This window comes from Lepidochelys kempii, chromosome 10 (genome assembly GCF_965140285.1).
Source record: "Lepidochelys kempii isolate rLepKem1 chromosome 10, rLepKem1.hap1, whole genome shotgun sequence".
In the NCBI taxonomy this organism is placed as follows: domain Eukaryota; kingdom Metazoa; phylum Chordata; order Testudines; family Cheloniidae; genus Lepidochelys; species Lepidochelys kempii.
Window position 1 is genome coordinate 22,351,373 of NC_136389.1, and position 24,911 is coordinate 22,376,283.

Consider the following 24,911-nt stretch of genomic DNA (forward strand, 5'->3'; position numbering starts at 1 on the left):
GTAAGTTGTATTTTCTTTTGACCACCTCCTGGCCTTGCAATATACCCCCCACCTTGGTTCTAGACAGTGATTCCCAGGCTTGATGAGTCGCGTGTCCTAATGCACGTCTCCTTTTCTTTGGTGATCAGAAGGTGTGGGGTTCGCTGGAGCACATTGCTTGGGGTGGCGGGCGGCGAGAGCTGCTGGAAGGGCGCGGGGGGGCGGGCATGGTAATTGCTGCGAGATTTGTGTCTGTCTGGATCGGAGAGGTAGCTGCTTTGCTGAATGGGAGTTTGGGGGCTGCTGCTTGGAGACTGGTGTGTGTGTGGGGGGGGGAGGTCTCCTTCCTTTGCATTTGCCCATGCTGCCATCATACCCCAGGGGTGGATGGCTGGGAGGTGGGATTGCCAGGCAGTGAAAGAGGTGGAAGGACCAGACAGAGTAGGGCACCCGGGCTCTCTCGGGACCACGCGCTAGACAGTGTCTGAGATTCAGCAGCAGCTCAGCTGCAGTCTCCCTTTCCCGAGGAAGATGCCTCCTTGCCTGTCTACAAGTCTTTTCTTTTCTTCCCCAGATCGCGTTTAATGTAAGCTAAGGAATCTGCTGGAAAAGATTGTTCGCACTCTGGACTCTTCCTTTTGTGCGTGCGTGTACACCTCTCCCCCCCCCCCCACTTAATTTAAATATGTATATCTATAGGTATATAAAATTGACACACAAGACAACATAATTGACTGAGGCTTTGTTTTTCGATAATACAAAACATGAAAAAGTATACACAGCAAATGTCTCGTCTGATGACATGGCTATTTCAAGACTGTGTGAATACAGGCATACCCCAGCACTACCGCCCTGTTTGGTGTGCTTACATGTGCTGACAGCCATGTGGACTAGTGGAATTATTCGTGTACGGTTTATTCCAGCTAGATTATTTATTTCATTTATTGTTTTAGAGATAGAACACAATGAATTCAAATATGCGTACTATAGGATACGGATCAAGAGTTTGTAGATTGGTCTTGGGTAGCTAATGTTGGAGCCCATATAAATTTTTAGGCACCTAAATAAAAGTGGTGCTGAGCACCTGCAGCTCCTATTTGAGCTACAGATGCTTTGTATTTTTGAACATCAGGCCATCCATTCAGGTTTCTAAATGTCAATTCAAGTGCCTATCTTTAGGCATTTTTGAAAATGTTCGCTGAAGGATCTTAGCCAAAAAAAGTACTGTAAAAGCAAAGAAATTAAAAATGTATAAATTCTTAATTGTAGCTATATGACTTGCAGTAGTTAATAAGATTACATACAAACAGAAAGGCAGTTTTTTAAAAAAATTACATATAAAATAAAATAAAAATAATACCTATTTTTACAGGCCATATATCCCATTTTAAGATTTCTAGCTATTCAGTATTTCACTGGAGCCTTCAATCATTTTTATTTTAAGATATATTTGCTCAGTTTAGTACAATTATTTTCTGTAATAGTAGGAAAGCTATCAACCTTAATGTTCCAAAGTATCAAATACAGAGTGAGTTTAACATGCACTTTATTTTCACTTTTAATATGCAGGATTAAATTCTCTCTTTTAAAATAGTGTACACAGCGAGCTGCTTCAGTAGTCTAACTGAAGTGAATTATAATGTTTTTAATAACTGAGTTTATTAGAAATTTTTCAGGAATAATACACTGCAAGTTTCAGGAACATATTCCTCTGAGGTAGAGATCCACATTTTTCTGTTATTTTAATAAAGTATTATAATATTTGCTACCCAATTAAGCATTTAACAAATTTTGACAGTAATGAGAGACAACTCTCTAATATTTTTCAACTTTAATTTGAATTAAAAGAAACACACAAGAAACTCTGTTTTTCATGACAGAGGATGGATCACTTGATGATTACCTGTTTTGTTCATTCCCTCTGGGGCACCTGGCACTGGCCACTGTCGGAAGACAGGATACTGGGCTAAACAGACCTTGGGTCTGACCAGACCTTGGGTCTGTAGTAGGGCGATTCTTATGTTATGTCAATCTTAGCTAATAGATATAAATTGGGTTGGGTCTAATAATTTACTATATTATTCTGTGTGAATTCTGAGTTGTTCACATGTGCTATAAAAGAAGTTGGAAAATACTGCTTTACTATGTAGTAAAAGAGTCATGAGATATCAATAACAAACAGTAAGCTCTGGTAGCCCTTCCTGTTTTTCAGTAAGCAAAGAGAACGTGCATTGTGACTTGGTTATGCTGTCCTGTTTTAGCTGTCAGAAAAGTTAGCCATTTATAGCAAATAACCATTCAGTTAATTGGGCACATCTTGCAAAGAAATTTTACTTAAAAATTGACCTCTGAAGATTGTGGTTCCAGAGTCGGGGTTTTGGGGGCGAGATGAGCTTATGTTTTATCCAACTGGCCCACAAAGTCCCGCTTTTGGTGGTCACTTTGTTCTGCAAAAGAAACCTATACATTATGGCTTTTACAGGGGACAGTAAACTAATACTACACTACTGCTACAAGAATACTACACACGTTAAATAAATAACAATAGTTTAACTTTATTATTGTCATCAATGTAGTAAATGGGTAGAAAATGCTTCTACCTCTTGGGAATTAAACAGAAGGAAATGTTTTTAATTGTTGATGTGGTTTGTAAAAGCTTCTTTCTTTAAAAAAAACAGTAAAAACCTATTGAAAAAAAGTTCAAAGTTGTCACTCAGTTACTGAATAAGATCCAAAAAATGACTATTTAAAAGAAGGGAATTTTGGCAAAAAGCAAAGCTGTTCATAGAAACTAACAATGACAGGTTAAAACTTTTTAAAAATCCTGTAATTATTAACGTTTACACTATTTTTTTAACTTGTTCACAAAATGCACCTCTCTCAAATTAATATCTTGATGCAGCCTGAGTGTGTTTGTGTAGATATATAAAACTTTACAGATTGTTGGCTGTTGTATGACATTAGCTGTAAAACGTATTTTCAAGGTAAATACACTGTACTTTTGCAATTTGTAAAAATTCCCAAATCCATTCAGCTACTTGCAGTTTGGTATTGATATCCTTTAAAAAAAACTGGGATTCTAATAAACTCTTAAGATTTGTTAGTAGAAAAGTTGTCTTTTTTGCAGCCCTGAATATATAATACATAGGTTTAAGATGTAAAGAAATGAGTTACAAAATATCTAAGTTTGAGGGAGATTATATACATGCTATGTATGTACAGAACACACACACACACACACACACACACACACAGAGTCAGATCCTCAGCTGGTATAAATGATCATATCTCCATATTTATACCAGCTGAGGATCTGTCTCATACTATACATAAAAGATTAATGTATTTATGCGTTGTCATATGCTGTAGTCAGAGTTATTTATTTCAGCTGCTGATTTTGTATGCACCACTTAAGATTTTCTAGTAGAAAAGATGAAAATCCTTTTAAAAGGCCTGGTAAATCATCAACCTTTGTACAGTAATATACTGTTAAGATAAAGCTGTTGATATGTGCATATTATTTGATTACAGATAAAATCTGCATACTCAGTCAAATAGACTATTTTGCTAAATGAAGGAATTCCATTAATACTTCATGGAAAAGTGGATAGCTAGATAGTATTCACTATACATGTGTATGTGAGTTATAAGAAAGAGATCCCCACTCCATATATAATAAATGGATCAACTTAGTTTAAGACTGAAAGGATTATTGAAAGAGATATAGGACAGAAATTTACATTATTGGATACCTTTTAGCTGTTACTTAATATGAAAGCTTTTGTTGTTTAATAGTAGCATTTATTGGAACACTTTAATTTTTCGTGTCCTCTTATATGTTTAACTATAGATAAATGTATTTAACTAGTTTTCCATTAAAGTACTTAAAAATTATGCTAGTGAATACATTATAGTCAAATGCGATATTATGTGTCACTGTTCTCAACCTGTGCTTGGTGGACCTCCAATTGTTTCTGGGAAAATACTTTGAGAAGTGAGGACTAGAGAATTGGGGAGTTGGGAAGGAAAATCACTCTACTAGAGGATCTTGATCTTATATAGTAGGAAACAAGAACAAAATGTAGAGAGGCTCTCCAAAGAGCGTTAGGAACCAACTCTTTTCTGATAAAATATAGCAGTAATTTTTCGACAGACAGCACAATCCAATTGTTATTTAAAAGTTCTGAGAATTAAAATATTTTCCTTTATAATGCATTCAGTAAAATGTTTCCATTCTTATGCATATCATTTTGTTACCCAGATATATTTTTGCAATTTTAAAAATAGATTTTAATTTAATTTTTCATTGATAGTACACAGATTACATGCATAATCTTCCTAGCAACATTCAGCTGATTATAAAATAAGTAGAGTGTTTAAATGAATATGTTTAAATTCTAAGATGTCAACACTTATAAAGAATATGAGTCTAACCCTGAAGGCCTTCCTCATCCAAAACTCCCATTGACTTAATTTTTTCCATTAGTAAGGACTACAGGTGCAGACCTTGTCCGTTTCTAATGTCTATTAAAATGATAGATTCAGATGTCAAACAAATATCCTAAACGCAAAATCTCTATTTTAATGTTAAGTTTGTAACCTAAACCAGTGACGACCGGGTAATACAGTGATGGACACCATGAAACTTATCATAAAAATTAAATTGCAGCTTTGCCCCTTCACTCATGCTGTTATGCCTTTTTATCCTATAAGGCACAAGTGAAAGATGGAATGTCAGCCTTCACTCTCACTTTCCTAGGATTTATTTTGTATTCTGAGCTTTAATAATTAAAGATCATGGGACAATTTCTTTATTTGGCTGTTTAAAATGAGAAAATGTATTTTACGGAAGATAATAAAATACTTATTATATGCTTAAAAATGATTGTTTGCAATCAAAAATAATGTATTTAAAATCAAAGCTGTTTTGAATTATTAAAGTTAAAAAATTAATCACCCCAATAAATATCAATTATTTTTTACTTTAATAACTTTGAAATCTCCTAACTAGTTAACTTTTGTTTTTTTGTAAAATATAGTAAAAAAATTATCATATTTGCCAATGTGTGGTTTGAGCACTTTCAAAGCAAACTTTTAAGAGGAATATATAAACCTTTTAGAAACAGCGAAAGGGCGAACAACAGGCTCAATCCTGCTCCTGTTGGAGTCAGTGGGTAAACTCACATCAAAATCAGTAGAAATAGATCAGGCCCATGACCCGCATTGCAATGACGTGACTTGTTCTAATATCATAAGGCCTGTCATAAATATAAAGGGAAGGGTAAACCCCTTTGAAATCCCTCCTGGCCAGGGGAAAGCTCCTCTCACCTGTAAAGGGTTAAGAAGCTAAAGGTAACCTCGCTGGCACCTGACCAAAATGACCAATGAGGAGACAAGATACTTTCAAAAGTTGGGAGGAGGGAGAGAAACAAAGGGTCTGGGTCTGTCTGTATGCTGCTCTTGCCAGGGACAGAACAGGAATGGAGTCTTAGAACTTTTAGTAAGTAATCTAGCTAGGTATGTGTTAGATTATGATTTCTTTAAATGGCTGAGAAAAGAATTGTGCTGAATAGAATAACTATTTCTGTCTGTGTATCTTTTTTGTAACTTAAGGTTTTGCCTAGAGGGGTTCTCTATGTTTTTGAATCTAATTACCCGTAAGATATCTACCATCCTGATTTTACAGGGGGGATTTCTTTATTTCTATTTACTTCTATTTTTTATTAAAAGTCTTCTTGTAAAACACTGAATGCTTTTTCATTGTTCTCAGATCCAAGGGTTTGGGTTTGTGGTCACCTATGCAAATTGGTGAGGCTTTTTATCCAACATTTCCCAGGAAAGGGGGGGTGCAAGTGTTGGGAGGATTGTTCATTGTTCTTAAGATCCAAGGGTCTGGGTCTGTAGTCACCTAGGCAAATTGGTGAGGCTTTTTACCAAACCTTGTCCAGGAAGTGGGGTGCAAGGTTTTGGGAAGTATTTTGGGGGGAAGGACGCGTCCAAACAGCTCTTCCCCAGTAACCAGTATTAGTTTGGTGGTGGTAGCGGCCAGTCTAAGGATAACGGGGGTAATATTTTGTACCTTGGGGAAGTTTTGACCTAAGCTGGTAAAGATAAGCTTAGGAGGTTTTTCATGCAGGTCCCCACATCTGTACCCTAGAGTTCAGAGTGGGGGAGGAACCTTGACAAGGCCTGACCCTGAAAGTTGTTCAGCATCCTCACTTCTCTGGAGCAATAGTTCTCAACTTTTTGTGTACTGTGATCCCATGTTACAACAGAAAAGTTTCGGAATGCTCCTCCCATTTAGCTGTAGCTAAGGGGAGGGTGGTTATGACCCCCAGTTTGAGAACCAGTGCCCTGCAGTAAATGGAATTTTTGCCTTAGTAAAAACTGAAAGATTAGGATCATCTTCCTATGATGTTATCCACAGTGGTTATTCAGAGCCAGGAAACAGAATATCTTTTATATGATTTGGGGGCCAAACTCAGCAAATCACACTCATGTGATTAGACTAATTGACTTCAGCGAAACTACTCTCATGAATATTGCCAACAGGATTTGGCCATTAGAGTGCACAGAAAAATTGTTTATGAATATATGGAAATATTTGCAGAACATATCTTTTCAAAGATCAGTCATCTTTATGGTGCCTTTATAAAAACATAGTTGCTGCCATGTTTGGCAGATTGTGCCACAATAGAATTTTTCGTTCTTAGAGCTTGTTGATGGCTTTTACAGTATCCTATGAGGATTCTAAAAAAAGCTGATCTGACCAGGAACCTGCACTCACAGTGGAAGAAACTGTAAAAAAGTAATTGTACTGGGCAGGCTACCAACTCCATTTCAGACTGTGCAGTTTGAGGATGTAAAGCTAGTGAATTTAGCTTATTTAAAACAACATTAGTCCTGTAGAGAGTGCAAGTCAATTAATGATTATGCAAACCGCTTGTTGTGTGCAGTGTCTATACTTTTCTCAGTCAAACAATGCAGATAGTTAGGGATTGTGGGAAAGGTACAATTATGGCAAAAACAGACAAAGAATCAACTCTTTTTTATCTGTTGCCAGCATGTCCAGCTAGTTTCTGCTTACTAAGGTTTTGGTGCGAGGGCCGTGCTTATGTAGGCAAGGGGTGTGTGCGTGCGTATGTTCAGCATTGTTAGGGAAGGGGGGCGGTTTCAGGACATTCCTGCAGCATGCTGTGAGGCAGAAAGCTGGGGTAAAAACCTATCTTCTATTGTTTAAATAGCGTTCATTATGTCGACCTGCCAAACATGACAACATATCAAGAATTGTGGCATTTAAGAAGGTTGCCAGTGACTTTTGCATCTCTGTGATACAACACATTTAAAAAGCAACCTTCTTAAGTTACCACCATTTTGGTTATCACATGGATTCAAAAAGAATGGAATCACACCTCCCTAGAGAAAAGTTCCAGTGTCTTAAAGGGTATTTGTTTCTTTTCCTGCTTGGAACAGATCTGTTCACTGGTAAGATCAAAAGAGGCCTTAAAAGTGTTGTAGCAGTCCTATGTGATTTCCTTATAATTAGAATGCTTACATCATTTATACATGTTAATAATGTTAAGCAAAGCTATTTCTTGCTTTTAAATGAACACTGGTGTAATATTTGAATTTGGTTGTCAGCAGGAGAAGGGAGAAGTTACAATTCACCAGTGTAATTTAATATTTATGCATTTAACCTACTGTAAGTCAGTTATCTTTGAGCTTCTATCTCCTTGCACTCAGGAGGCCAGAATCTCTTCAAAGGATTCAGGGGCTCTTTAAATTTATTGGTATAAATTAACAGCCAGACATCTGTCTTTTGCTGGTAATTCACCCCCCCGCCCCGCCCCCTTTCTGTAGGCTAGGAAGGAGAATTTTAGAAACAAACAAACAAACAATCTATCCTGTCATCTATGACAGGCCAGATTTAAGTAGGCTTAACACAGGGGGAATAAAAACTCTTTGGCAGATTTCATGGTAGGCCCACAAGAGTCAGACAGGGAGAATGACAGAAAGAAGGTATTGCAGCTGCTAGTTTTACTGGTGATATATTTTTATTTATACTCGCTGTTATTATTTGACTGGATGAATTACTTGAAAAGTGAGCATAATATTTTGGGTTAGTGTTGCTGGGGTGGGGTTTTTTGTTTTCTTTTTTGCTGTCATTGTTAATTCTATAAAACCTCTCTTTCTCTAGTAATTAAACTCCTCTATCCTCTAAAACTTTTTTATCATCGTTACTGTGCCTAGTGCCATCCTCAGATAGATGGGTGTAAATCCCAGAGAAGCCTGTATGCCTGCCACTGATTGCATTTATGCTGGTGTAAATCAGGAGTAACTACACTGAAGTCAATGTAGTTACACTAGCATAAAATCAGTGTCAGATAACAATAAAATCCCATGTACCTGAGGGCAGGATTGGACTCATCTTCTGTAATGTATTATGCTTTAAGATAAGAATAAACAAAGAGCACAGGTACTGTATACTACCCTATATTTAGTAAGAAATCCTGAGAGGTTGTTAAAGCCTGGCTTGACAAAGCCCTGGTTGGGATGATTTAGTTGGTGTTGGTCCTGCTTTGAGCAGGGGATTGGATTAGATGACCTCCTGAGGTCTCTTCCAACCCTAAGATTCTATGATTCTATGAATTGATAATCATAATATTCAGCATATTCATATTCATATAGTGCATGTATTGTGAGGCTACCGCACAATAATCCAGAGAAGAATCTGCCTATTATGCAGTATTTATAATGGATTATTTTATAATTTTACCTTTGTATTTGACATATCAATTTAATATGCAGCACTAATCACATCAAAAGTAATACCTGCTTTTTGGCAAGATTTGTAAATATGAAGCTAGATCAGGTGTTCATAACATTTTTGTCGTCAACATTTATGTTATGTTACAGTAATCTTTCACCTTTTGTGGAGATTGGAATATTTTTTACCCAATAATTTCCTTTCTGCTAACAGCATCTCCCACAATTCTGCTACATCTGGGCTGGTAGCTCCCCTGCTTTGAAGCTCCTGGAAGTTGTTCAAAGTTGCAGTGCCACACACATTCCTGCTTGCCACCAGATGAGACATCCCAAAGTTGTGTAAAACTAGTAGAAAAAATATTAGTAACAAAGAACTCCAGAGGTAAGCTGATAAAATAGGCAGGTGGCCTACATGGTAATGATTAGGGCCCTACCAAATTCCTGGCCATGAAAAATGTGTCACGGACCTTGAAATCTGGTCTCCCCAACGTGAAACCTGGTCTTTTGTGTGCTTTTACCCTATACTATACAGATTTTACAGGGGAAACCAGCGTTTCTCAAATTGGGGGTCCCGACCCAAAAGGGAGTTGCAGGGAGTCACAGTATTGCCACCCTTACTTCTGCACTGCCTTCAGAGCTGGGTGATCAGAAAGTGGCAGCTGTTGGCCGGGCTCCCAGCTCTGAATGTAATGCATAGCTCCTTGTCCCTCCTTATTTGTTATATATGCAACCATAGTTGTATTGTCTGACTGAACTAGACTATGGCTTCCCTCTAGGTGGGTTTAGAACCTCTACAGAACTATCTTGACCACTATCTTGACCACTTCATAAGATTTACATTGTAGGCCTTTTCCTACAAGTTCGTTGGGTGGTTTGGAGGCCCAGATGTGCTCCCCAATGTTTCAAACTGGTGTTGTTTGTGAGGACTATGGAGTCTGGGAGACATATAGAGAGGCCTTTGTGGATATTCTCTGGCTCTGTCCAACTATTTAGGGATGTGAGCACCCAGTTTGGGATTTACACTTGTTCCATCGTGCACTTCAGGGAGTGGTCCCAGACTTAGGAAGAAAGTTTGGAGATCCCAATGTGTGATGTTGCCCATGGAGTGATCCCTATACAGAAGACCAGGAGGTCCAGAGGCTGAAGACATGGCACAATGGTAGGTCTCCTAATAAGATCCTTTATCTTCTGGAACCTACTGAGTGATTAATAGATTTTTGCCACCGAGGTGTCTATGTCCACTCCCAGGTGAGAAACTTCTGATGAGGGAATCAGATAATTTTTCTTGATGTTGAGGACAAAGCCATGTATCTGCACAAACTCCCAATCCTGAGTCGTGCTGCCAGGAGCTGCAGCTTGGGATCAGAATCTGTTGAAGATGTTATCAAGAAAGAGGTACAGGTCAGTGGTTTTCAACCTGTGGTCCACAGACCCCCGGGGTCCACAGAGTATGTCTAAGGGGTCCACTAAAGGTTGTTGTTACCATAGAACAGTGGTTTTCAAACTGTGGTTCATGGAGCCTTGGGGGTCCACAGACTATGTCTAAGATTTCCATAGAGGTCCGCACCTCAATTTAAAATTTTTTAGACATCTGCAAATGAAAAAAGGTTGAAAACCACTGGTGTAGTGGGTACTTTGTGATCTGAGTCTGGCTATGATCATCACCAATATCTCTAAAGACCCAGGGCTGGAGGACAAACAGAACGGAAGTTTTTGGCACTGGTAATGGTTCATGCCTTAAGCAAATCCCCAGAGTCTGCAGTGTCATCGTCACATGGGAATGTGGAAATAAGGCTTTGCCAAATCCACCAATGTCAGGAAATCCCCTTGGGACAGGGATGTCAGCATAGAAATGCATCCAAAATTTTGTTTTCTTCATCTACTTGTTGTGCCTCTTGAGGTCAAAGATGGCTCTGACACTCCCCTCCTCCCCACCCCTAGTGCTTTTCTTAACTATAAAGAAGATAGATTAGTGTTCTGAGAAACTTTCCTCTAAGGAAACGCTTTCTCTCAGTCCTATATCTGGAAGACGAAAAATCTCATTCTGATCAGATTCCGCTTTATGGGATCACTGGAGATAGGAGACTGGATAAAAAAAGAATGGGGTGGAGCCTTTAGCTCAAAGGAGTATCTCTGTCTCATGATCTGCTTTACCCACCTGTCTGTGGCATGTGCATATCATTCCTCTATGAAATGGGAAATTCTGTCTCCTAGATTCAATTCTGGGCGGAGGCAGACTCGCTCATTGTCAAAAAATGGTTTTTCAGATTGCAGAACCATCTCGGGACTTTCTGCCTGAACTTTAGTTCCAGGACTTTCCTTGGGAGAATTTTCTGTCCTTTCATTGAAACTTCTGTGAAAAAGACAGAAGAAAGGAACATCTCTGGCTGAAATTGGGTTTATATTCCCTTTTGAAAGCTCTTAGTGGTAATGGAAGGGACTGCTTGGATTTTGTTGCATTTGTTGCCACTATTTTGTCCAGCTATTCCCCCAAGAGGAGGGAACCTGCAAACTTAGCTGAGCATAGGCCCTGTTTAGAATGAGTATCCACCTTCCAAAGACGGAGCCATACATGGTGCCTGGCCACTGAACTGGATGCCATAGCCCTGGCTGAAAAATATTATTGTGCCCATTGAGAAATCAGCCATAAATGCTCTTGCAAGGAAAACTTTTCTGAGTATAGAGCTGAAATCAGGGTGATCTCTGTCCTTCAGGCCCCTTAGATCTTCCAACCAGGAGAGTGATACTCCTGTAAAGCAAGTACAGTGAGTGAAGCTCTGAGAGTGGCCAAGGAAGCCTCTAAGTCCTTTTTGAGGGTGTCTTCAAACCATGTCCCTCGCTAGGGATGCTACAGTGGTATCAGTCAAGAAGGTTGTTGATAAATTGGAAAGTTTCAGAGAAGAGCTATGAGAATGATTCAATGATTAGATAGATTAGAATCATGCTTTATGATGTTAGGTTCGAAGAGCTCAATCTTTTTAATTTAAGAAGATTAAAGGGTAATTTGATCACAGTCTATAAGTATCTATGTGGGGAAAAATATTTAATAAGGGGCTCTTCAATCTATGTGGAGAAAAATATTTAATAAGGGGCTCTTCAATCTAACAGAGAAAGGGATTCAATGGCTGGAAGCTGAAGCTAGACAAATTCAGACTGGAAATAAAGCATACATTTTAACAGTGAGACTAATGAACCACTGAAACAATTTACCAGATTCTCCATCACCAACAATTATTAAATCAAGCCTGGACGTTTTTCTAAAAGATCTGCTCTAGGAATTATTTTTGGGATGTTCTATGGCCTGTGTTTATAGGGTGTCAGACTAGATGATAACAATAGTCCCTTCCGGCCTTAGAATCTGTGAAACATTTGGGACCTCAGCAATAGAGTTCTTTGGCTCGTCTATCTCATAGAGCCTGAGATCAATTTGTTAATGTGTTTGGCCTCCTCAGATCTGTCCCACACCTCCCTGATCACATCCCCAAAGGAGGCGTGCAGTGGAATTGTGGATTCAAGGGACAATTGTAAGCAGTAAAATTTACTCTGAAGCTTGCCCTCTTGAATCTGTTCAAGATGGATCTGTATCGGGGACACCACCTTTTTGAACAGGGTCTCAAACTTCTTGGGGGAAAATTTTTTGTTGTGCTTTGCCCTGGTCCTGCTTCGGTTCAGAGTCAAAAAGCTCCCCTTCCTCAGTAGAAGAGGGGAGGAGAGGAAGTCAGAGGATGAGTACCTTGTAGATTTTCTGTTTTTTCATCCCCTTCTTGCTCATTTTGAATCTTCTTAGCCGGTTTGTGGGCATAGGTGCCTTGGTGTGGCCTTTTGTGGGGTGGGTGATGGGGTCTCGCTGGCAGAGCCCTCCAACTCAAATTGGGAATGAGGAAGCCTGCTTCATTCCCCAAAGCACTTAGGATCCACCTTAAGACTTGGGATGGGGGAAACCTGCAAGCCTCTTGCCCTTGCAATCCATGGTTACCCTGGCACTTACCCCCTGGGCTGGCTGAATGAGGTCCTCCTTGTCCTTAGAGCCTCTCCTGGCTCTGCACTGGGTCTCCTGATTGGGTTTTCCCTCTTTGGAGTCATAGCTACTTGGATGGGCAGGGGACCACAGAAGCCTGACTGACTCACAGCCCCTGGCCTGACGGAGTTAGGGTTGGTTAGCTGGGAGCTGGCTTGGCACAGCTCACCATCTGCCAAGCCTGGGAAGGCTGGCTCACAGATAGAGCACCATTTGGACTTTGCCCAGGGCTTTCACAGCTGCTGTGCCATGCTTGAAAAGGGGCAAAGGAGTTAGCAGGTAGGCACTGCAGCAGAGACTCCAGGTGGTTACAACTACCACACTGCTCAGATGGCTCCAGGGAGCAAGAAACGAGGCTAAAAGAAAGGAAGCTGCCTGTCACTGCCCAAGAATGTGAGGAAATTAAAATGCAACTAAAAAGGACGGGAGCTAGATGAACTGTTAACTGACCACTGTTACAGAGGCAAAACATCTGGTAGCAGTAGGAGCATGGGGTGTGGCCAGCACATGTGGTGCTGCAAGTTTGAACTGCCTTTGGGAGCTGCAGAATGGAGAGGAGCAGCCCAGACATAGCAGAATTGGGGGAGATGCTGGGCTGCAGAAATATGCATACTGTTGTTTATAAAATGCTTCTAAATCCTTTAGAAAAAAGTATTATAGAAATATAAGATATTATTTATTTGCTACTATAGAGTTTAAGTTATCTATTCCACTAACTATCAAGATGTGTTTAAAGTCAGTCCTTAAACAGAGTAGGAACTGTTCTGTTGTTGGGAACTGTTCTGTTGTATTTTGTACCTTTGTTATAAGTGAAAGAATACCCAGAAATTGTCTTGGGTACCTGCATTTTTCATATCATATTTTCACTTCTCCAAATGTTACCAGTTCTAGTTTCCTGATTTAGAAGCCACTTCTGTGAATGAACAGAGCTGTTGAATGTATCCATGAATATGAATTAAGAAATGTTTGGCAAATTAGAAAGTTATACATATCAGTTTCCTACAGAGTGGACTAACAAGACACTATGAAAGCTTGAACTGTTGCTGGAAAAATGTTTGTTCTAACTTCTTAAAATTTCTCCTTTTAGTTTCACTCTTGATGCTCCAGCATTCACCACTTCCTGTATGGCTCATTACCGCAGGGAAAATGAGGGACTTTTGGGGGCAGATGTGTTTCCATTACACTATCATAATGCCCCTAAAAATCCTTATTACTCTTGCAGTATTCTTCTGTGTTGCTGGGCCTGGTGTGAATTACTTGAAGACCTAGTTTATAAGTGCACCTATATTGCAAAATCACTTTAAAAAGCACTGAGTTTGAATTTATTTTATTTTTATTTTTAGTTGTGTTTACTGATGCTTAAAATATAAATAGCAAGATGTGCAACTACCTGTTGATAAACAAATGTAATAAGTCATAAATCCAAGGGACATGCTGATACCTAGGTGCTACTTAGGGAAAATAAATAAATTTCACCATAAGAATGAGGTTTAAAAACAAGCTTTACTTGTTTGGCAAGGCTAATTTCAACTTCGTTTAGTATGAGAACTCACATTGTATGACTAGGATCATTAACTCTATGACACAGATATTTCTCAGTAATTTAGTATGCCCACTTTTGAATTACTTTGCTATATTTGATCCCACTCACAAAGAGCTTTAATCTGTTGCTGATAAGAGTACATTTGAAGCAGTTTATCCAACAAACAAACCTTCCCAGTGTGGTTCCTCTATTAAACCCATCAAAATCTACTGTGAAATTAAAATCAAGGGCCTCACACAATCCCAAAATCAGCAAAAAATTAACGGTTTCACTCTGATATTACATCCTGGCTCATCACCTATTCCATGCAAGGGGACTCTGTGTTGGCAGAACTTCCACTAATCATGTAGTAGGGTGCTACCTCCATGACATTGTCTTCTTCCCCTCTGATAGATCACAGAAGTGATGGGGGCTCTGTTGGTTCTACCCTTGCTGGGTTTTGGCTGGGGAAAGGTGATATCTATGTGTTGCTATTACCATCTCATCCTACAGATTTTTACTAGGCAGCACTGAGGGATTTCTGCTGGAGGTGAGCTTCTGGAGAAGGGGGTACAGCAGAGCCACTTGGAAGTGCAGTTATCCATGCTGGATTGACCTTGCATCTGCCCATCTGTGTGAATCCTCTGGATCTGCACAGTTGGGAGGCCTTATCACTTACTCAGTCTACAGCAGTGGTGGGCAACCTTCAGACCGTACATGCCCCGTCAGGATAATCTGCTGGCAGGCCGCGAGACTGTTTACATCGATGATCCACGGGCATGGCCGCCCGCAGCTCCCAGTGGCCATGGTTCACTGTTCTGTGACCACCACTGCTCCAGTGACACAGAATTCAGCTGCTGTGCCCATTAGAGTACCAATAAATGGTCAATAGTAAATATACTATTTAGCCTAACCAAAAGAAGGTTGAGGGGAGATATGATTGCTCTCTATAAATATATCAGAGGGATAAATACCGGAGAGGGAGAGGAATTATTTAAGCTCAGTACCAATGTGGCCACAAGAACAAATGGATATAAACTGGCCACTAGGAAATTTAGACTAGAAATTAGACAAAGGTTTTTAACCATCAGAGGAGTGAAGTTTTGGAATAGCCTTCCAAGGGAAGCAGTGGGGGCAAAAGATCTATCTGGCTTTAAGATTAAACTCGATAAGTTTATGGAGGAGATGGTATGGTGGGATAACATGGTTTTGGTAATTAAATATTCATGGTAAATAGGCCCAATGGCCTGTGATGGGCTATTAGATGGGGTGAGATCTGAGTTACCCAGGAAAGAATTTTCTGTAGTATCTGGCTGATGAATCTTGCCCATATGCTCAGGGTTTAGCTGATCGCCATATTTGGGGTCGGGAAGGAATTTTCCTCCAGGGCAGATTGGAAGAAGCCCTGGAGGTTTTTCGCCTTCCTCTGTAGCATGGGGCATGGGTCACTTGCTGGAGGATTCTCTGCTCCTTGAAGTCTTTAAACTATGGTTTGAGGACTTCAATAGCACAGATATAGGTGTGAGGGGTTTTTTTTTGTGGGAGTGGTGGGTGAAATTATGTGGCCTGCGTTGTGCAGGAGGTCAGACTAGACGATCATAATGGTCCCTTCTGACCTAAATATCTATGAATCTATGAATTCAGGCACCAGATTAGGAGGAATAATATCCCTTTCATCTGAGGATGTCAAAGAGCTTTACAAAATATTAATTAAACCTCATACCATCCCTATGACCTAAGGAAAAGAGCTGGTTAGAAAGCAGAAAATGTTAATTTGCTCTAAAATTTCACCTCAAAGGAAATTTTCTGGCCAGGTGTAGTAGGGAAGTGTTATTATGCCCATTTTACAGATAAGGAAAGGGCCATCAAAAGGTGAAGTCACTTCCTAAAATTCACACAGAAACCCAGTGGTGAAAACTACAGTGCAGCACTCCTGACTCCCAGGCCTGTACTGTAGCTACAAGACCATTATTTCCCTACCCTAGGCCACAGGGATTGGATAACTGGCATGACACAGTATCATAGGTCATCTGAGAGTGCTATGAGACATGTGATATGAACTACAAAAATATGACTAGGGATTGGCCTGAGTTTAAAGCTGTAAGGATTATTTACAGGTTGTTAGATCTTTAATTAGCTTGTTAATGTTATTAATAAAGTTTCAGTTATTTTGGAGTGTACTCCACAAACCTGCTAATGCTGAATAGAACTCTTGACTAAAGACCCAACATCAAACTGAGAATATACTTAAAGCTATGTGAATTCACACACTGTTGGAGAACACTACATTATTAAAGAAAAGTGAGGAGAGTCTTCTTAGAGCAATATTGGTCGGTATTTCTTTGCTATGGTAGACAATAGTATAACTGATGGGGATTTAGTTATTTGGTTTTGTTTGTATGTTTATTTGTTTGTTGTCTTTTGGGGTTATGTTAGTCACAATAATATCTAAAGGACATTTTAATGGTTGGTTTCAGAGTAACAGCCGTGTTAGTCTGTATTCGCAAAAAGAAAAGGAGTACTTGTGGCACCTTAGAGACTAACCAATTTATTAGAGCATAAGCTTTCGTGAGCTACAGCTCACTTCATCAGATGCATATCGTGGAAACTGCAGCAGACTTTATATATACACAGAGAATATGAAACAATACCTCCTCCCACCCCACTGTCCTGCTGGTAATAGCTTATCTAAAGTGATCATCAGGTGGGCCATTTCCAGCACAAATCCAGGTTTTCTCTTTGTGCTGGAAATGGCCCACCTGATGATCACTTTAGATAAGCTATTACCAGCAGGACAGTGGGGTGGGAGGAGGTATTGTTTCATATTCTCTGTGTATATATAAAGTCTGCTGCAGTTTCCACGATATGCATCTGATGAAGTGAGCTGTAGCTCACGAAAGCTTATGCTCTAATAAATTGGTTAGTCTCTAAGGTGCCACAAGTACTCCTTTTATTTTAATGGTTGTATGCAATAAAACTGGTCTGTTTTGACACTTGCCCCATACTGTAATCTTATATTAAGGATTTCAGAAAGTCTTAATTTTTTTAATGTACCATTTAAATAATGCTATATTTATCATATGAAACTACTATCAAGGAAATAAAAAAAACAAGAGTCAAAATGAAAACCTCTTCTCGTGGGTGCATATAAGATCTGATATAAATCACCTGTCATACAAGAACATGTGTTTCTTTACACAAATTTTCCATTGTTGGATCATAAGCATTAGAAAATGAGAGTAAAGTGTGAGGCTTGAAATGTGTTTTTTAAACATTTGAGTCCAGTGTGTGGTACGAGCTGTGTATTCTAAACGTCTAAATTACTGTACTTTGGAACAACTAATACTTTCCATATACCAGACGCATTCTTGAGAGAAAGCTGACTTTTTTGTGTGAGAGGAGGGGAGGCTGCATTTGAGCCCTGTCAGACTTGACAATTTCTCTCTCTTCACATTTTAACTCACATAACTGAGAATAAAAAGGTATATGATTTATTAGGCTGAATTCTTAATTTCTTGGCTTGCTAGCAAGTCACAAAAAGATCAGAGTCTGATTTTGCCCCAAACAAGGATTGCAGAACTCCTATGCAAAACTGCCACCTGAAGATGATAGTTTTCCTGGTCTGTAGACTGCAAGATAAGGCCTATAATATTATTTAAATATTAAAAAAATTAAATATCCTTTTTCTTGTTTTTGTTTGTTTGATTTTTTAATACAAATAATGTGAAAATTCCAGTGGAGTTAGTCTTTTTAATGGTTTCTGTTGGTTTTAGTTGTAGACTAACAGACGCATTGTGCTGTTCCAAAAATTAGTTGGCTAACTAGAACCAAGAGGAATCCAGTGAAAATTTTCAACTGAAAATTCTACTCTGGAAAAGTTATCAAATGCTTTTTATCTGCCCAAGATATGAGAAATACAGAGATACTTCTATTCTTTAACAAAATGTGAGACGCATTAAAAAATTATATGCCTCTCATATACAACGTTTTTGACATTAGATATATATAAATAATGAACAAACAACACAGATCAGACACAAAATGAAAATGGTAAAGAAAATGAAATAAAAATATTACTTTAATTTTGCAAGACGCATTACTGACTCAATCCGTTATGAGAACTAACACAGGATCTAAACTTATCTCTCTGGATATTTAAAAAATTATTGCCAATGTAACACTTGACTCTTCTGTTTTTAAAATCAGTTTATTTATTTATTTTACGTATGTATAGGACTGTAGATTAATTGGGTCCAGTCCTTTACTCAGTGAAGTCAATAGCAGTTTTGCCTCAGGACAGTGAGCCAATGCTAGGCCCCATGACCAGAACTATGCAGGATACAAGATCCCAAAAGCAGCAGAACCTGAACCAGGAAAGTAATGCAGAAGGTGGTAGGGGACACAGGCTACAAAGCAATGGTGGGCAGCCTGCAGCCCGCAGGCTGCATGTGGCCCATCAGGGTAATCCGCCGGCAGGCCTCGGGACAGTTTGTTTACATTGACTGTCTGCAGGCATGGCCGGCTGCAGCTCCCAGTGGCCACCGTTCACCATTCCTAGCCAATCGGAGCTACAAAATCTGATTTTTTTCTTTAAATGAAGCTGTTATTGAATTAAGGAAACAGAAATTCATAATAAAAATCAATCAACTTCCATTAATAAAGGGTCAGTCCCACCACTTATCACTCAGGCCAAACTGCCGCTGACTTCCTGTATTTATTTGTTTATTTTTCACTCATAGAACTTTAAATACAGTTAAATAAGCTGGGGGAGGGGCTGTGTGTTTATATTTTAAATGTGTATAAACAAATTTATTCTCAGGCTTACACCTTCAGTGCCAAGATGCTACCTGAAATGGATTTTTACTGTCATGTTATAAACTACTGCAAACAGAGGTTATGAATAGTAGTGCTGACACAACCTTAATTATAGCTGGATGAAGTTTTGCTACTTTACTGTGTGTGTGAGTTAAGTAAATACATGGGGTCACTATAAATATCTAAGATAATTTCAAGGAAATATGCATTTCAGAATCAAACTTTTCTGAAGATGTAGTGACTTATATTAGACTTTTAAGAGTGTACTACAGAAAATGTACAAATTAAAATTTAAGATAATTTCATTATATGAATTAAATTAACAAGTTATTCTGCATGATTGCTTAATTTACTTTGCTAGGGACAAAACAGCAATCAAATACTTGTAACTGATGACCTTATCTAGTCATTGGGCTGTAATAGATAATATTATTAGACACTTTAATGGATCCTTGAAATCCTTACTCGGTGTGGTTTATTAATGGTTTCTATTGTGTTAATTTTATAGATGAGACCCATAAAAGGGACAAGCAGCAGCTTCTTTCTCTTTTCCCTCCCCTTCCAATGACAACCTGTATACCACATATTCTTTTGAGAACAAAAGGCTAAAGCTTTATTAGTATTTGTTCAAACTCTGGTTTTCAGATTCCACAGTGATGAGCGTAGTATAACTACTTAAACAGATATAGATTTGAGATAGCAGAAGAGGCAATGACCATATCTAGAATGGGTTCAGGCTATGGTTTGGGTCAGAGGTTGAATCTGTGGTAGAATTTAGATTCTGATTTCAGGTCGCTAAAATCTGGAGAACTCTTGTAAGATCAACTGCTTTCATGAAATTTCTTCTAATTTGTACCAAAATCTCATAAGAATTACAGTTTTGTTTTTGAAGATTTTGGCTGCATCTGAATACAAAGAGGAAAATAAACCCCATTCTGGTTTTAGAACAGACCTGCAAACCAAACCATAGGGTTAGATTCAAATCCAGGGATTAGAATCTGAGGCCCAGATGGGAGGTAGACGCCTAAATACCTTTGAAGATCTCTGGGCCTGAATGTCTGAAATTCAAAAGGATTTGGATTCCAGGTTTGGCTACAGAACAAAACTGGGCCCAGTCACAGGACACTGCAAAACCCTTTCATTTGAATCTCACTTGCAAGCAAGGTCACTGCGTCCACTTTCATGTGGACTGTCCTTAACCATAATATTTTTCTGGGGTTGCTCTGTTCATCTCTTCTCCTTTGCAAATTATCCAGTTAATAAACCGTTACAAGAAGTTCAAAACCCAAGTGTAGCTCCTTTTCAAGATCTCAAATGCACTAATACCAAAAATTAAAGACTTAGCCACAGCTGCAGTTTCCTGATAGCTCTGCCTCCTGATAACACCATAATCTGGGTTGGGCAACTGGGAAAATTCCACCAGCTGCTCAATTGCAGATGAATGTTGTGCGCCATTTTGAGCTCCTTTCATTCCCATTTAGTTTACTCATAGCCCCATAAGCATAATCCCATTTTCCTCTCTTATTCATAATTTGCCTGATCTAATGAGAAACCAAAGGTGGATGCTCATCAGCATAGGCAATGCTTTCCTTCCAAGTCACATACAGTACTTCTGCTCATGGGTATAAATGGGCTCTGTTTTGCCTACTCATTTTGAGAGGTCATCAGTCCCTACTGGGTGTATGTCAGGCAGGAGGGAATTGCCATGTTATAAGTTTTCAGTAAATTTGTGGACCATGCCACAGTTATCCATGGCTTTTTTACCTCCAGGGTGGCTTGGCAGGCTGAAATGACCACTTCATACCAGTGTTCTGCACTGGCCTCTCATTTGCTTGGGGGTGCATTGCAAGGTGTTGATTATCTATAAAGTCCTAACTGGCTTGGCATTTAGCTGTCTCCAAGTGGATGGGATGGGCAATTGGTGTGTTTTTAGGTCCATATTGTTTGGCCTTTGGTATTATTTTAATTTTTGTACCTGCACTGCGATGTTGCAGGACACACATCAATCAATCAATCAGTGGATTTTTAATGTAATTGTTTGTGGTGATATTATTCTTAAAAGGAACCAACAATTAATTTTACACACCTAAAGAAAGAACAGTAATAATTTATCTAGCAGAGACTGAAAACAGGACTAAAGTTTGTGCTGTAACAATTGGATCCATTTAGACTGCATACTAATTTTTGTCAATTCCTTGTTTTAAAAGGTATGTTACAAATAGTTTACATGAATACTAGCATAAATGGGCATAGATGTTCTACAGGCTTTTAAAAATTCATTTTTAAAATATTTACATATTTACATGGAGATGCTACCTCACTGTATTTTATTAGTCCACCAGGTATTCTAAGTGTTGCTTTAAATGGTATAAAAATCTAGAAACTCAACAGCATTACATTAATGGCACCAGCTTCTGACATATTTCAGACAGCCATCTTATAAATTATGCTGTTGTATTAAGAAAACGTTTTAAAGGTAAGACTACGGTTTCTTTTCTCCCTTTATTAAAAAGGGTAGAAGCTGTTGGGGAGAAAGCTAAGTTGTATATTCTAATTCTGCCTTACCTTTCTGCTGTTTACTGTACACCCTTAACACATCATGCTCTCACAAAACATTAGTTAGTTATCCGTAGATTTCAAACCCCTAAGCTATCTGTTCCCGTAATTAATTCTGAAAACGTGTTACCTGTCTTGGCGATAAAGATAATAATAAAAAGCTTTGCACAATGATTACTCTGATGCCAATTCTTTTTCAGGTTGTTTTCTTCAATTAATTCTCTAGTGCTTTTATATTAGTTACAATTCTGCTGTAAAATTCAAGTTTTTAAAATGCAGTCTGGCAAAATACATCAGTCTTGCATTTTAAACTCCTATGGAAATACAGCAAAGTATCTTCATTGTTTTCTCTTTTACTAGGCTTAGGCACAACTTTACTAATGGGCAAACTAACGTAACAGGTTTATGAGGGTGCAAATCCTGCTCCTTCCTCTATGAAGACTGAGGCTCTGTCCATAGCAGAATGCATGTGTTTTCCACTACACAGAGCCTGGGGGAGGCAGGGAATCTAGCAAGGGGTGCAAAAATCCTGCCCACAGGAACCCATGTCTGTGGGCTCTCATAATGAGTTGCAGAGAAGTTTTGGGATAGTGGTTCAGAGGAGTGAGAACAGTATAGTGGATCTGTTCCTTTACAGATTGAATGGCCTTTGCTGCCATGTTAGTGGATGAGGTGCAAACACTAATGAGGTTAGTGCCACCCTCAGTTTGCAGCTGTGACCAATGTTCCCTCTAATTTTTGACAGGCTGTGTGCAAAAAATTTCTTCTGTGCAAATTGTTGTGCTTCTGTGCAAATTTTTGTGTGTGCGGTGTTTTGCCGTGTACGCAGGGTTTAGGATCTGTGTGCGCACGCACACGTGCACAGCTTAGAGGGAACAGTGGCTGTGATTGTAGAGAATGGATGGGAACTGTGGGGGTGGATTCCTTTCCAAAGACTTTATATTCAGGATATGTAGGGAAAGGAGGATTTGGCCCTCAATGTTTAACACCTTTGTGTAAGTTTGTAAGACTGATTACTACTCTAAAATTCAGTTTTTGTTTTGAAATATAACTCCCCCAAATTGCTGATAATAGTGAATCATTAGGAACCAAGACCCATGAAAAGTAGGGGAGCTCCATGCCAAGGTGGATCGGCTAACTAGATAAGTATTTAAAACTGTGTTATTCTTCACTTCTCCCCAAAACATACTTCATGTATTTCAGATTAAGGCCTTGAGCATGCACTTTGCAGTGCACAAGCAGACTTCTGAGCCTGCATGGAGTCACAGCAGTCTGCCATGCTACATGATGTGGGACTGGGGCATAGCATAGGATAACACCTTACATAAGCAAGAAATTTAATATCTATACAGTAACATAAGTGTGAATGGTGTTTTACGCAAATGTAACCAAGACAGATCCTTGCTACAAGAACCAATAACTAAAGGCTAAATCCTGCTCCCACTGAAGTCAACACTGAGTTTTGACATTGACTTAAATAGCAGCAGAACCAGGTACTAAGTGAGACATAACATAGCGTGGGTTGATAGCAAACAGTGCACTCTGGGACTGGGGAGTAAGGATGTGGGAAGGGAAGCAAGAGCTACCAAGTTCAATACTGAGTCTGATGCCTTATCATTTACTCATCTCATGTCTCTGCAGTGGGACAGAGTACTGATCATGTACTCTGTGCTCAACCAAAACTGTAGTCACAGGGGGTATATATCTAAACAGGGATTTTTTTGTATGAACAAGGACTGCAGGATAAGGTCTTGTTTTGAAGATAAAATACCACAGTGATTGGAGACCACAAGACTATTAACCATAGAGGGGCATGATGACAGACCAGAGTATCAACCTTAATCTATGTTTAATTTGGTCCTGTCAGTTTCTTTGTTAGTGTTTGTACATAACACTAATGTTCTTAAAATTATTTTTGTGCAACTTTTTAAAAAAGAAAAATAATGATTCACAGGAGCAAACTAGCAAGTGGACAACAAAACCAAAGGGCAACCTGCTAAATATATACTGATAGCACACACAGTAAAAATCCTCAGGAAACATGAGAAACTGCTGTGACATGTTCAGTGGTTAATGCCAAAAAAACTTGTTTCTCAAGGTACCAACATGGATTAGACTCTAGTAAGGATTATAAATTTTTCAATATTTTTTTCATTTTGAATTAATTTAGTGCATGTGTGATATGCCAAATTAACATCTGGGAAGTCTGGTGTTGGCCATTTATCCAAAGCACAGAGAACAGGAATATGAGCTCCCCTATACTACCTACACTACACTATAAAAGAAGATACTGCCGTATTCTGTGGTAAAAGCGTAAAATACTGCAGGGTCACTCTTGTAAGCCATAGACTTTTGAACCATTCCTGTAGAGTGCTGCAGTACTCTTTATTTTGTCATGCCTTTTCTACTTCAAGCAGTAGTTATTGGTTAACAATCTTCAGCATTAGAAATAATAAAAATATCTCTGCTGTCTGAGTCTTGGAGAGAAAAACCGTAAGAATAAAAAATAAAACAGAACGAAACAAAGTCCCTTTAAGATGCAGGCCATTTGCCAGCTTCTTTTCACAAGAACTTTCATTTCGCTGTTTGCCTCGAATGTATCAAGAAGATAAACATTTTCTTGTTGCAAGTTAACAAACACCACCATGCGTGACAGATAGATAAGCACTAACTAGAGCTGTATCTGGAGTTTATTAGTTCATTTGAAAAAAGTGCAAATACACTGGAGAATTTTGATCTGCAGCTGAAAAATAAAAAATAATTGGTCAGTGCCCACTACGTCCCACTGAAAAATGTTTTCTGCTGTTCTTATTGGAGCTTTTATTGCCATAGCTAACTTATCTCTCTGTAAATGCTTCAACATCTCTGCCTGCTATATGTAGCATATACCATGATTAGGTGGTGATACATGTTTTCTAATATTCTAAATTTTGCAGTTATACCCAAGCAATTCCACTGAACTCTGTAGGATTACTCAGGCATAACAGAGCAGAACTTGACCCAGTGACTTTCTGCAGACTAAAAATGATCATTTTGTGCAACACCCTATATATCTTCACTTTAAGTGAGGAGGAGGGTTTTTTTAAAAGTTACTGAAAGTGAATTACTAAAAAGCATTGACTAGTCAGTCAGGCATAGTACAAACTTCTGCACTTCCCCAAGAAACTCTGTCTCTTATTGCACTGTGATTCTTCCCTGATTTTTTTGTAATGCAAACAAATGACAATTGGACATTAAATTGATACTACTCCATTA

The 24,911-nt window shown here is 38.8% G+C and overlaps 2 long non-coding RNA genes across 3 annotated transcripts in view; both read left to right on the forward strand.

Annotated features, from left to right (window-relative positions):
* LOC144930912 (uncharacterized) overlaps window positions 1–24,911 on the forward strand; it is a 63,989-nt gene that overhangs the window by 695 nt on the left and 38,383 nt on the right. The window lies entirely within an intron of this gene.
* Window positions 10–16,780, forward strand: LOC140918319 (uncharacterized). Its single transcript, XR_012161146.2, has 2 exons — window positions 10–9,127; window positions 9,790–16,780. It is a non-coding gene; the product is annotated as an uncharacterized LOC140918319 (long non-coding RNA).